The following is a 14,217-nucleotide window of genomic DNA, read 5'->3' as shown; positions in this document are numbered from 1 at the left end:
GTAACTGTTCCTGAACCAGGTGATGAAGGGCGTCTAACTTCTCTTTTGGTAGGGGCCACTGCGGCTCAAAGATTGGTGTGTTAGTCAACCACCGCAAAGGCAGTGTAGGATACTGTGCACCCTTACGCACAGTGACCCCTGATAAAAATTTGTCCCAATCCATACACCCCAAGCTGCCAACACGTCCCGTCCCCAAAGGTTAAGAGAAGTGGTAGCAACATAAGGCCTAATTGTAGCTGTGTGCCCCTCTGAGTCCTTCATCACCACAGGCCATTCGCTTAAATAGCTCTGTGTGGTTCCTCCTAATCCTGTGATGGCCGATCTCACAGGGGCTGAAGGCCATGAGGGAGGCCATGCAGAGAAAGAGATGACAGTTACATCAGCACCCATATCAATCAAACCTCGAAGCTGAATCCGGGGCAGATGGGCATTCGGCAGGATCAGGGTACATGTCATCTGTGGCCTTTGGTCAGAGATGTCTGCAGTCCAGAAGGCCTGCGGAAGTCCCATAGATCCACTGCCGTTATCTTTGTGAGTTGGTTGTTCTATCCTGGGGACACAAGACTTAAAAGGCACTAATTCAGCAAGACAGGTCTTTTCAGGAATAGTTACAGGGGGTTTTTGCGTGGAGACCATAGCGCAAATCTGACCTTTAAAATCAGCATCAATAACTCCTGAGTGCACTAAGATTCCTTGATGGGCAACGTCAGGTTTTCCCACCAGCATCGCACTGGATCCCTGGGCTAAGGGTCCATATGCATCCAAGGGAACCTTATAAATACCGCTAGAGTCTAAGACGACTGCGGCTGCGGTGTGGACGTCAAACCCGTCTGATCCCTGGGTGCCGTCTGATCCCTGGGTGCCGTCTCTAGGGTGGCTGGGTAGGCCTGTGCCTGTACCTGTGCCACTCTCTGGGGGAGCGACTGCATCGGAGAGCAATTCCCCCTCCTTGCACCCCGGCGGAAATTTCCCGACAACGGCCGACCATCGGCATGAGTCTGAGATCTACAATAGTCCGAGCAATGCCCTGGCCTGCCAACACCTCTTGCACTGCAGGATCGCTGTGTTCTCTTTTTGGCTTGGCTTAGGCCGCTTCCGTTTTTTCACCTGTTTTGGTTGCTTTGGTTCACGACCAGAAGATGTGTGAACAGGCTGCAGGAACGCAGTCAAAGCAGACCTTTTCTGGTTCCCAGATCCCACCTTAGCACAGGCTTCGACCATGTCTGTTACCTCAGGATTCCCTGGCAAGTCATCTATGATTTTTCTGCACTCTTCATTTGTGTTATCTCTCACTAACTGCCTTAACAACATCTGTCTTAACCCGTCATCCTCAACCTGCTTCTCGAGAGAAGCAGCGACTTTCTCTGTGAAGGAGAGGAATGACTCTGATTTCCCTTGAACTATTTCAGTATATCGCTTTCTAGGCGCAAACAACTCTATGGTTTTCAACAGGGCAGCCATGCCGACCTGTTGAGCTTGCTGCAGGATGCTAGAAGACAAAGTACCCTGTAGGCTGGGATCAGAGAAGGGACCAGTCCCCATCAAAGCATCCATTCCTGCTGTCCGTCTAGGATAGGCAGCAGGGAGCTGCATATTCCCTAATGCAGTCTTGTCAGCCAGCTTTCTCTGGGTTTTCTCAAAAACTGTAAATTGTATAGGTGTACTAGTTTGAAAACAAACTAGTGGGAGACACCAAGTCAGAATAACAATTTAATAGGGAAATAAAAGGAGGGGGGAAGAAAAAATAAAGGCGGATAACACTGGGTTAAACTGACAGAGTTAGGATACAACCTGGCACCCTGTTAGTCAGGGTGGTGGTAGCAGTCTGGTAGAATGGTGGCTGCAGTCCTCCCGAAGCGGTGATCCTGTAGAAAAAGGGTCTGCTCCTCCTCAGAAGGTCCAGTGGTGACTGTGTAGCTCCTGTCCTCTGGAAATCCAGTGGGAAAGGTTGTCTCTGGTGTTCAGAGTCTCAGATTATATCCATGATGGGATGCTTAGTTCCTCCCTCTGGGTGGAGCATCTCACAATGGGGTAATGAGTCATGAGGCCAAGTGTTGATTAGGCTCATTAACAGAAGATAGTCCGGAGGGAGTTATCTCTGAGTCATGTGGCAGGACAATGATGGGCCATTAACAGAAAGATAGTCTGGGGGGAGGAGGCAAGGAAACACTGCCCCACATGATTTCAACGGCTCATGAGGATGGTAATAGAATACACTGCAACCCAGGACAATAGGTTGAAATAGAATTTGACCTAAGTGTCTAATATCAAATGGAGCAAGCAAATCTGTATTTATCACCCTTATTATCTGCATAACCTCAGCAGAACCTAGCCCATATTGTGCCACCTTGGATTGCAGATCCTGGGCAACCTTCCAAGCAACTACCTCATGCTTCTCATGCTCCCCTGAATTTGGGAGAGCCTTATACACTGGGAAAACTTGGATCTCCCCTTTTGGGGAGTCACTACCATCCTGAACTTCTGGCACAGCCTGTGGATGGAGTGTTAACAGCTTCCCGATTACCCCCAGAATCCTCAAATCTATTTGGTATTCCAAGTGTTTCCAATAACCTCCAGTCACCCTCCTCCAAAGTTCGCATCTTAACTGACTCTAAGAAGCGATTGTAGTGGGTCGGACGCACTGTTACCATGCAGTCCTGAAAGGTCCAGGGGCAAGACCGGCGCAGCCTTTTCCTTCGCTGCGTGGCTACAGCAGCTTTGCACCCCAGGGCCAGAACCTCATCTGCTTCACTGCCCGACAATGAGTCATCAGGCAAAGGCAACTCTGAGACGCTGGGAGCAAACAGGTGGACAGAGAGGAGCACTTTGGCTAGGTTGGCTAGCAGCAGAACAGAAAGCACAGACTACAGTTGGCTGCGCTGAAGTTTGAACAGCAGCCTCTTTACAGGATGCTGTCTCGGCCGGTCCCGACCGAACCGGTACTGGAGCTGCTGCAGCCATCTTCGGGGCTGCAGCCGCGCCCAGCGCTGTGCTCATCTCTTCCTCCATGGCAGCATTTGGCGCCGTTGCTGGCCCCCGCATTGCAGCCGCACCCGACGCCGCTGCTGGCCCTTGCTCCACGGCCACGTTTGGTGCTGCCGCTGACTGGGGCGCGGCTGCCGCCGCCACTTCCGGGTTCACCAGCGCTGCTGGCTTCTGTGCAGCAGTCACGCCAGCACTTGGCGCCACTGCCAAAACCGCTGCCGTTTCTCGCTCCCTGGGCACGTTCGGCACCACCGCCCCCAGCTGCCACTCTGCGGCCGCAGCCATCTCCGGGTTTTCCCATGGCAGCTCTATTTCTGGGTTCACCACCATCCGCCCTGCTTCCTGGTTCAGAGCCGCGCTGCCTGCGCCACCTGCAGGAGACGCGGGCTCCGTGCACCCCCTGCAGCAGAGTGCCTCTGGCATCTGCAGCAGCTGCTTTTGCAAGCTGAGCAGTTCTTCCAGCTGCCGGGATATGTTCGGTAACTCTGTCAGCAAAGGCAAATACTGTATTAAAAGGTCAATGGCTCGCTTCTGCAGTGGTGCAGAACAGTCCAGCACCACAGAGGTCAATGGACCACACCCAGGCAGTCTCGGTGCAGTCACTCCTGGAGCTGCGCCGGCCAAGAAGGTAGATCCGGGCGTTCCTGGCGCAGCCGATGCATGTGCAGTCGGGCTAGGAGCCGCCATGGTCCAATTCGCTAAGCCGCTAATTTGCAGCCCTGGATAAGCCGTGACCGCCGCCGAGCTGAGCGGCAAGGCGGACTGTGCGCCCTCCTTCTGCCCCGACACCCCCGCCTCTGCTGGTGCGGGGTCCCTGGGGGCCGCAGAGTCCTGCGATTGTGCACGGTGAGGTTGTGCAGGCTCTGCCTGTGGAGCCAGGGAGGTTTGTTCAGATTCACCATCATTTGCCCCTGCAGCCCGGTCAGCGGGTTCCCCCTCAAACATTCCTCTGTCACTCATCACCAAAATAGGCGAGCCAGCTCTGCTGCCACAGTCAAAGTCTGTCAGCAGCATAAATAACGAATGCCAAGTTTGGAATAATTCTAATGCTGCTGGGTCCCCAGACGGGAGCTCGTGCCGGACAACACAGCCAAGTTTCTGCCATAAGGCAAAGTCCAGGGCAGTCTCTCTGTCCATAGGAATCCCTTGCAAAGCAGCCCAAGTTAATAATTCCCGAAGTGAGTTTTCAGGAATGGAGGCATGCATTATACTGAAAACACCTTTCCAGACCATTACCACAGCGTTGATTTGTGAGCTGCTGTTCGCCATTTTCTCAGTCCCATCGGACCTCCCGGTCCCGGGAGGGAAGGGGAACAGCATACCTCGAGAGAAATTTGGCTTGGCTCTCAGCAGCAGGACACTTCGCAACATGCAAATCATGTCGAGCAGCACCAAATATTACCGCAGGCCTAGGCCCTAGGGTATATCACTGTGTCCCACAGCCATAGGGAGGAGGAGGAGAGAAGATCCAGCAGGCAGGAATTGTGCAGCAAGATTGATTTATTTAATTATTTGATTATTTTACAAACTCTTTTATAGACTTTTTTCTTCATAGTCTAATTAGACAAGGATCAGCCACCCCTTGGGGGTGATTGGCTAAAATCCTAAAACATCCTTTGTCAAAATATTTTCTACTGTACCATAAACAAGACTTTTCAAGGTTGCAGGTGGTTTGGTTGTTTACATAACTCTGCTACCTCTTCTGTGAGAGAGAAAAGTCTCTCACGGACTTAGAAAATAGCAAGAAAATCCTTGCTAGCAGCATTTTTGTATCTACACACGAGGGCACACTGCTGGCTCATGTTCAGCCGGCTATCGACCAGTACCCTCAGGTCTCTTTCCACGTGGGCACTGTCCAGCCACACTGTCCCCTGCCTAAAACATTGCAGGGGATTATTGTGGCCAAAATGCAGTACCCGGCACTTGGACTTATTAAACTTCATCTTGTTGGACTCTGCCCATCTATCCAACTGTTCCAAGTCTGCAGAGCCCTCCTACCTTCCATCAGATTGACACATGCTCCCAGCTTAGTGTCGTCTGCAGATTTACTAATGAAGGACTCAATTCCCTCATCCATGTCGTCAATAAAAATATTGAACAGAACTGGCCCCAGGACAGACCCCTGAGGGACACCACTGGTGACTGTTCGCCAGCTGGATGCAGCTCTGTTCACCACCACTCTCTGGGCCCAGCCATCCAGCCAGTTCCTAACCCAGTGAAGAATGCTCCTATCCAAGCCATGTGCTGCCAGCTTTTCCAGGAGTATGCTGTGGGAGACAGTGTCAAAGGCCTTGCTGAAGTCCAAACAAATATCCACAGCCCTTCCTGCATCTACCAGGCAGGTCACCTGGTCATAAAAGGAGATCAGGTTGGTCAAACACGACCTACCCCTCCTAAACCCATGCTGGCTGGGTCTGATACCCTGGCCGTCCTGTAAATTCTGTGTGATGACACACAGTACAAGCTGTTCCATTACCTTCCCGGGTACTGAGGTCAGGCTGACTGGCCTATAGTTACCAGGTTCCTCCTTCTTACCCTTTTTGTAAATGAGCGTCACATTGGCCAGCTTCCAGTCATCTGGAACCTCACCAGTAAGCCAGGACTGCTGGTAAATGATGCAGAGTGGCTTTGCAAGCTCATCTGCCAGCTCCCTCATCACCCTGGGATAGATCTCATCTGGTCCCATAGATTTATGAATATCCAAACATCCAAGCAGTTCTCTGACTGCCTCCTCCTGGATAACAGGGGGACCATTCTGTTCGCTGACACTATCAACCAACCCAAGATGACAGTCTTGAGGACAAGCCATCTTTCCGCTAAAGATGGAGGCAAAGAAGGCGGTAAGTACTTCTGCCTTCTCCTCATCTGCAGATACTAAGTTCCCTCCCTCATCTAATAAAGAACAAAGGTTGGTCTTACCCTTCCTTTTACCATTAATATATTTGTAAAAACATTTTTTATTATCCTTTACAGAATTCGCCATCTTAAGTTCAAGCTGAGCTTTGGCCTCCCTAACTATTTTCCTACATGCTCTGGCAGCCCTCTTAAATACTTCCTGAGAGACCTGGCCTTCCTTCCAAAGATGATACATCCTTTTTTTATTCCTAAGTTCCTCCAAAACCTCCTTGCCCATCCAGGCTGGACGTTTACCTTGTCGCTTCATCTTTCAGCACACAGGGACAGTCTGTTCCTGTGCCCTCAAGATCTCTGTTTTGAGAGATTCCTGAACTCCTTTGTTTTTAAGGGGCTGCTTCCCAAAGAACTCTCTGAATAAGTCTCCTAAATAGGCCAAAGTCTGCCCTCTGGAAGTTCAGTGTAAGAGTCTTATTGATGCTCCTGTTGATATCACCAATTACCGAGAACTCTATTATTTCATGATCACGCTGCCCCAAGCGGCCTCCAACCACCACATCTCCCACCAGCCCTTCTCTATTTGCGAACAAGAAGTCTAACATTGTCCCTCCCCTGGTAGGCTCACCCACCAGTTGTGACAGAAAGTTGTCGTCCATACATTCTAAAAATTTCCTGGACTGCTTCTTATCTGCTGTATTAAGTTCCCAGCAGATGTCTGGCAGGTTGAAGCCACCTACAAGAACAAGGGCTGATGATCCTGAAACATTATCTAGTTGCTTATAAAATAAGTTGTCCACCTCTTCTTCCTGGCTGGGTGGACAATAACAGACTCCCAGTAGGATGTCAGCCTTGTTGGCCTTCCACTTAATTCTTACCCATAGGCATTCAACTTCATTAGTTTCATTAGCTATGGCATCAAAAGCCTCCTTAATATAAAGGGCCACCCCTCCTCCTCTTCTCCCTTTCCTGTCTCTTCTGAAGAGCAAAAATGAACAGTAACAGCAACAATACTAATAACAAAAGGTATAAGAAAAGAAATTATTCACATGGGAAAACTCTTCACTAATAGATACAACAGATGTTTTCTCAACTGGAAAGAAGCCCTTCTCAGAAGAGAGTCTCTTTCCCCTGCCCCCAGCAATGACATGAGGTGGTATAAAATAGCATCAGGGTCCTGGACATGCCCCCTCCTGGCTATTGCAAAAATGACCCCTGTCCTGGCCTTACAGGAAAGGCACTGGACAGACCCAAAGCCCTCAAGGGATGTTCCCAGGCTGTGTTCCATTGTGCTCTGGCAGGGTTCGGTGACAGAGGAGATCTCACCAGATACAGCTTAGTCCTTTCTTGCCTGAGCAGGAAAACAACCAGCTCCAGGCTGGCCAGAATCTACTTTGCCTCAGGGACTGTTGTGCTACCTCACATGGGACAGTGTCGGATTCCCCAGCAGAGGCAGAGATGGATCACGCTCATTTGAAGCAGAACAATTTAACTTCTCGGACAAAGAAATTAAACAGTTTCCTTTTGTGCTCATTAAAGCCATGATTCCTGGAGCCCTTCGCAGAGGACAGCCTCACCTACTAGCCGGGCTCTGGCTCTGTGGAGAATTTCAGGCAGTAACGAGCTCACCATGGTTCCTGCACTCTGAAACTCTTGGGGGTAAATCACACATCATGTAGAGGGTGAGGTGGTGTAAGGATGTTTTAACAAGGTCTGCTGAAAGCTGATGGTGATAAAGCTGTTCCAGGACACCAAGGCGTCCCTGCAGGCAGGTTAGAACAGAAAACCAGAGGCACAAACTTCTGGATGACAAAGAATGGAGGCAGATAGGGACAGGCCAGGGACAGGTGCCAGTCCCGCCCCAAAGGGTGACCCTTTCTGCCATCCCTCAGCCAGAGGGTCCCTCTGGTTAGCAGAAGATGGTGGGCACATGAAGGGCACTGGCCCAGCACCAAAGGGGAGCAGCAATAAGGCTGTGACACATGAAAGCAGCTCTCACTCCTCTGGAGGTGCCAGCAGCAGACGCTCTCGGGGCTGTGAACAGGTGTACTAGTTTGAAAACAAACCAGTGGGAGGCACCAAGTCAGAATAACAATTTAATGGGGAAGTTTAAAGAAAAGGAAAGAAAAAAAAAACTAAAAGAAAACACTGGTTCAAACTGACAGAGTCAAGATACAACCTGAGTCCCTGTTAGGCAGGGTGGTGGTAGCAGTCTGCTAGAATGGTGGCTGCAGTCCCCTGAAGCGGTGATCCTGTAGAAAAGAGGGTCTGCTCTTCCTCAGAAGGTCCAGTGGTGACTGTGTAGCTCCTGTCCTCTGGAAATCCAGTGGAAAGGCCTCCTCTCTGGTGTTCAGCCTCAGCTTATATCCACGCTGGGATGCTTGGTTCCTCCCTCTGGGTGGAGCATCTCACAATGGGGTAATGAGTCATGAGGCCAGGTGTTGATTGGGCTCATTAACAGATGATAGTCCAGAGGGAGTTATCTATGAGTCAGGTGGCAGGACAATGATGGGCCATTAACAGCAAGATAGTCTGGGGGGAGGAGGCAAGGAAACACTGCCCCACCTGATTTCAACGGCTGATGGGGATGGTAATAGAATACACTGCAACCCAGGACATTATCCACCCCTTATTCTATTACCATCTGCATCATCCCAAATCAATACCTTCTTTAAACTCTACACACACATACATATATATATATATATATATACACAATGAAACCCTACGCACCGTTCTCACCTAAGATTAGGTCTCCTTGTGGTACACAATGGGTTTCCCCATCTTTTTGCATTACCCACCAAGTGCAACCAGGTCCTTGAGCAAAGACAATCCCACGGATGGGTTTGCCTTTGCCTGAGGTGGGATTGATCCAAACAGTCTTTCCTAAAATACCCCTCAGGTGTACCGCAGGGACTCTATCTCCATCAACTGTGTGCAAGGGTTCAGACTCGGCGGGACCAGCTCGATTGATGGACCCTCGGGTATTGACCATCCAGGTGGCCTTTGCTAAGTTCACTTCCCAATTTTTGAAGGTACCCCCACCAAGTGCCTTTAGGGTGGTTTTAAGTAGTCCATTGCAGCGTTCAACTTTTCCGGCAGCTGGTGCATGATAAGGAATATGATATATCCATTCAATACCGTGTTCTCTGGCCCAGGTGTTGATGAGGCTGTTCTTAAAATGAGTCCCGTTGTCCGACTCGATCCTCTCAAGGGTGCCATGTCTCCACAGGACTTGCTTTTCCAGGCCCAGGATGGTGTTCCGGGCTGTAGCATGAGGCACAGGGTAGGTCTCCAGCCATCCAGTTGTCGCTTCAACCATGGTCAACACGTAGCGCTTGCCTTGGCGGGTTTGGGGAAGGGTGATGTAATCAACCTGCCAGGCTTCCCCATACCTGTACTTTGACCATCGTCCACCGTACCACAGAGGCTTCACCCGCTTGGCCTGTTTGATTGCAGCACAGGTCTCACAACTGTGGATGACCTGTGAGATGCTGTCCATGGAAAGGTCCACCCCTCGGTCACGGGCCCATCGGTATGTTGCATCTCTCCCCTGATGACCAGAGGCATCATGGGCCCAACGAGCTAGGAATAATTCTCCCTTGTGCTGCCAGTCCAGATCCACCTGAGATACTTTCACCTTAGCAGCTCGGTCCACCTGCTCGTTGTTGCGATGCTCTTCATTAGCCCGACTCTTGGGTACGTGCGCATCCACGTGTCAAACCTTCACGGTCAGCTTCTCTACTCGGGTGGCGATGTCCTGCCAAATCTCAGCGACCCAGATGGGCTTCCCTCTGCGCTGCCAGCTGGCCTTTCTCCAGCGATCCAGCCATCCCCACAGAGCATTAGCTACCATCCATGAGTCGGTGTAGAGATAGAGCCTCGGCCACTTCTCTCGTTCAGCAATATCCAAAGCCAGCTGGACGGCTTTAAGCTCTGCAACCTGACTCGATCCACCTTGTCCCTCGGTAGCTTGTGCAACTCGTCGTGTGGGGCTCCATACTGCAGCTTTCCACTTTCGGTTAGCGCCTACAATTCGGCAGGAACCATCAGTGAAGAGGGCATAACGTCTTTCAGTCTCCGGTAGCTCATTATATGGTGGGGCTTCCTCAGCACGAGTCACTTGCTCTTCCTCTTCTTCAGAAGATAATCCAAAAGTCTCACCTTCAGGCCAGTTTGTTATAATTTCTAGAATCCCAGGGCGATTCAGGTTTCCAATACGGGCACGCTGTGTGATGAGGGCGATCCATTTGCTCCATGTGGTGTCGGTGGCGTGATGCGTGGAAGGAACCTTTCCCTTGAACATCCAACCCAGCACCGGTAGTCGGGGTGCCAGAAGCAACTGTGCTTCAGTGCCAATTACCTCAGAGGCAGCTTGGACTCCTTCATAGGCTGCCAAGATTTCCTTCTCTGTGGGAGTGTAGTTGGCTTCAGACCCTCTGTAGCTTCAGCTCCAGAATCCCAGTGGTCGGCCACGAGTCTCACCAGGCACCTTCTGCCAGAGGCTCCAGGACAGACCATTGTTCCCGGCTGCAGAGTAGAGCACGTTCTTCACCTCTGGTCCTGTTCTGACTGGGCCAAGGGCTACCGCATGAGCGATTTCCTGCTTGATCTGGGCGAAGGCTTGCTGCTGTTCAGGGCCCCAGTGGAAATCATTCTTCTTGCGGGTAACCAGGTAGAGAGGACTCACAATCTGGCTGTACTCGGGAATGTGCATCCTCCAGAAACCTATGGCGCCTAGGAAAGCTTGTGTTTCCTTCTTGTTGGTCGGTGGAGACATCGCAGTGATCTTATTGATGACCTCAGTGGGAATCTGACGCCGTCCATCTTGCCACTTTACTCCCAGGAACTGGATCTCTTGAGCAGGTCCCTTGACTTTGCTCCTTTTGATGGCAAAGCCAGCTTCCAGGAGAATCTGGATGATTTTCTCTCCTTTCTCAAACACTTCCTTTGCTGTGTTTCCCCACACAATGATGTCATCGATGTATTGCAGATGTTCTGGAGCCTCACCCTTTTCCAATGCAGTCTGGATCAGTCCGTGGCAAATGGTGGGACTGTGCTTCCACCCCTGGGGCAGTCGATTCCAGTTGTATTGCACACCCTTCCAGGTAAAAGCAAACTGGGGCCTGCATTCTGCTGCCAAAGGAATGGAGAAGAAGGCATTGGCAATGTCAATAGTAGAGTACCACTTCGCTGCTTTGGACTCCAGCTCATACTGAAGTTCCAACATGTCCGGCACAGCGGCGCTCAATGGTGGCGTGACCTCATTCAGGCCACGGTAGTCCACCGTCAGCCTCCATTCTCCACTGGACTTACGCACTGGCCATATAGGGCTGTTGAAAGGTGAATGGGCCTTGCTGACCACCCCTTGGCTCTCCAGTTTGCGAATCATCTCATGGATGGGAACCACAGAGTCTCTGTCGGTGCGGTATTGCCGGCGGTGCACTGTTGCTGTGGCGATTGGCACCTGTTGTTCTTCCACTCTCAGCAGTCCCACAGCAGAGGGGTCATCTGAGAGGCCAGGCAATGTACTCAGTTGTCTGATATCTTCTGTCTCCACAGCAGCTATCCCAAAAGCCCAACGATGTCCTTTTGGGTCCTTGAAATACCCATTTCTGAGATAGTCTATGCCGAGAATGCACGGGGCCTCTGGGCCCGTCACGATGGGGTGTTTCTGCCACTCGTTCCCAGTTAAACTCACTTCAGCTTCCAGTACAGTCAGCTGCTGGGATCCTCCTGTCACTCCAGAAATAGAAATGGGTTCTGCTCCCACATACCTTGATGGCATCAGAGTGCATTGAGCACCGGTGTCAACCAAAGGCGTGTATTTTTGTGGGTCAGATGTGCCAGGCCATCGGACCCACACAGTCCAAAAGACCCGATTCTCCCTTTCCTCTACCTGGCTAGAGGCAGGGCCCCTCTATTCCTGGTCATGTTGCATGTTGCTCCCTTCCGGTGAATACGTTCCTGAGGTCCCTTCAAGAGGATCGGTCATATTATCATTCCGGTACCGTCTGGAGTTCTGTGTGCGAGAGACCGGAGCAATATTGACTCTAGATGCGCTTCTTGTGGTAGTTGTCCCTCTTTTTAGTTCATGTACCCGAGCTGCTAAGGAGGAGGTGGGTTTTCCATCCCACTTACTCATGTCTTCTCCATGTTCCTGAAGGAAAAACCAGAGGTTACCTCGTGGGGTGTATCCTCTCTCCCTGGTTGGGGGACGCCGGCTCCTAATGGCAGAGACTCTTGTTGGTTCTGGCGAGATCGGGTAAATCTCTTCCTTAAGTTCCTTTTTCAGTTTCTGATGGCCTTCTTCAATCAAGCTCCGGACTTGCTCAGCCAAAAGACTTGTTTCCACGGATGAGACATGGGTGCGAAACGGGGCTGTGACGGTGTCCTCGTAAATCCTCAGTTTGTTCACCAAGACACCCACCCTGTCCTCGCCTTCCCTCCATTGCAGCGTTGCCAGGTAATGGGAGTATATCTCTGGTCCAAGGCGTGCGAACCTCAACCACATCTGTGACATGCACTGGACACCATCTGGGCTCTTAGGAAATCTCTCGTCTTCTGAGAAAATGATCTCCAGCACAGCCAATTCCCTCAGGCACCGGATATCTTGTTCCATTGTGCTCCATTTCCCTTGGTGCACCTGGAGGTCTTCTTTACAAAGGTACCTGTCCCTTACACTTGTAAGCAGTCGCCGCCAGAGGCTGAGAGTTTCTTGGGTTCTCCCGATCCCCTGGTCAATGACCACATCCCAGGACAGAGATCCCAGCTGCCTGGCCTCACTTCCGTCCAGAATGGTGTCATTGGCTGCAGCGTCCCAGATGCGGAGCAGCCAGGTCAGGATAGACTCGTTCGTCTGGCGGGTGAATTCCCTCCGCAGGTCACGCAGCTCACCCAGGGATAGCGACCGAGTGATGATCTCTGGCTCTGCCTCTTCTGCTGGGTGCGAAGGTCCTGCTGCATCCTCGTCAGTCACAATGCGGGCTGATTTGCTTTTTGATTTCTTCTTCTGAACAGGGGCAACTGCAATTGGTTTAGGCTGTTCTGGTTCGGTGACGGTTTGCATGGGGACACTGAGAGTGCTTTTGGTTCCCTTCTCCTCTGTGTCAGTCTGCGTGGACATGGACGCTGTTGTCTTGCATCTGGGTCCTTTCTCCTCGGTGTCAGTCTGCGTAGACATGGACGCTGTTGCTTTGCATCTGGGTCCTTTCTCCTCGGTGTCAGTCTGCGTAGACATGGACGCTGTTGCTTTGCATTTGGTTTCTTTCTCCTCTGTGTCAGTCTGCGTAGACATGGACGCCGTTGTCTTGCATCTGGGTTCTTTCTCCTCGGTGAAAGTCTGAGTAGACATGGACGCTGTTGCTTTGCATTTGGTTCCTTTCTCCTCTGTGTCAGTCTGCGTAGGCATGGACGCCGTTGTCTTGCATCTGGGTTCTTTCTCCTCGGTGACAGTCTGAGTAGACATGGACGCTGTTGCTTTGCATTTGGTTCCTTTCTCCTCTGTGTCAGTCTGCGTAGGCATGATGTTTGTTGCTCTGCTCTTTTTCCCTCCCTCATCCTGAGGATGCTGTGCCATGGCTCTGATCCTAAGCATGGTGTACATGGTGCAGGCTGTACAGAGAAGACAAAGCAGAACTGACAGCAAGTTTATGCCATCTTTGACATCCAGAGGGAATTCAATATTTTCAAAAACTGCTGTGCCTGGCCTGAAAGGCTGGAAGAAACCACTCTCTACTCCTCCCACCAGGGGCTGGGTGCGATTGTTGAGGAGATCCCAGACATAGGAGCCCAGACTAGGACAGCCAAACAAAACTGAGTATATACTCCGAATGGTATTCATCGCCTCGCAGGTTATTATGCTGTAGACATAATAAACCATTAAAGCAATTCTCATACCATTCCCTGGTTTTAACAGGAGTAATACTACAGGCAGGTAGTTCCCCATGTGAGGAAAAATATAGAGAGCAAGATACAGTACCCACGTAGACAAGCTGAGCACCATGGTGAATAGGTTTCCGTTAACACAAAATTGTAATTCTGACTTTCTCTCAGAGCTGCCCCACATTGGGCGCCAAATTATGTACTAGTTTGAAAACAAACCAGTGGGAGGCACCAAGTCAGAATAACAATTTAATGGGGAAGTTTAAAGAAAAGGAAAGAAAAAAAAACTAAAAGAAAACACTGGTTCAAACTGACAGAGTCAAGATACAACCTGAGTCCCTGTTAGGCAGGGTGGTGGTAGCAGTCTGCTAGAATGGTGGCTGCAGTCCCCTGAAGCGGTGATCCTGTAGAAAAGAGGGTCTGCTCTTCCTCAGAAGGTCCAGTGGTGACTGTGTAGCTCCTGTCCTCTGGAAATCCAGTGGAAAGGCCTCCTCTCTG

Source organism: Coloeus monedula, assembly GCF_965178545.1.
Source record: "Coloeus monedula genome assembly, chromosome: 18".
NCBI classification, from domain to species: domain Eukaryota; kingdom Metazoa; phylum Chordata; class Aves; order Passeriformes; family Corvidae; genus Coloeus; species Coloeus monedula.
This window is presented reverse-complemented; position numbering follows the sequence as displayed.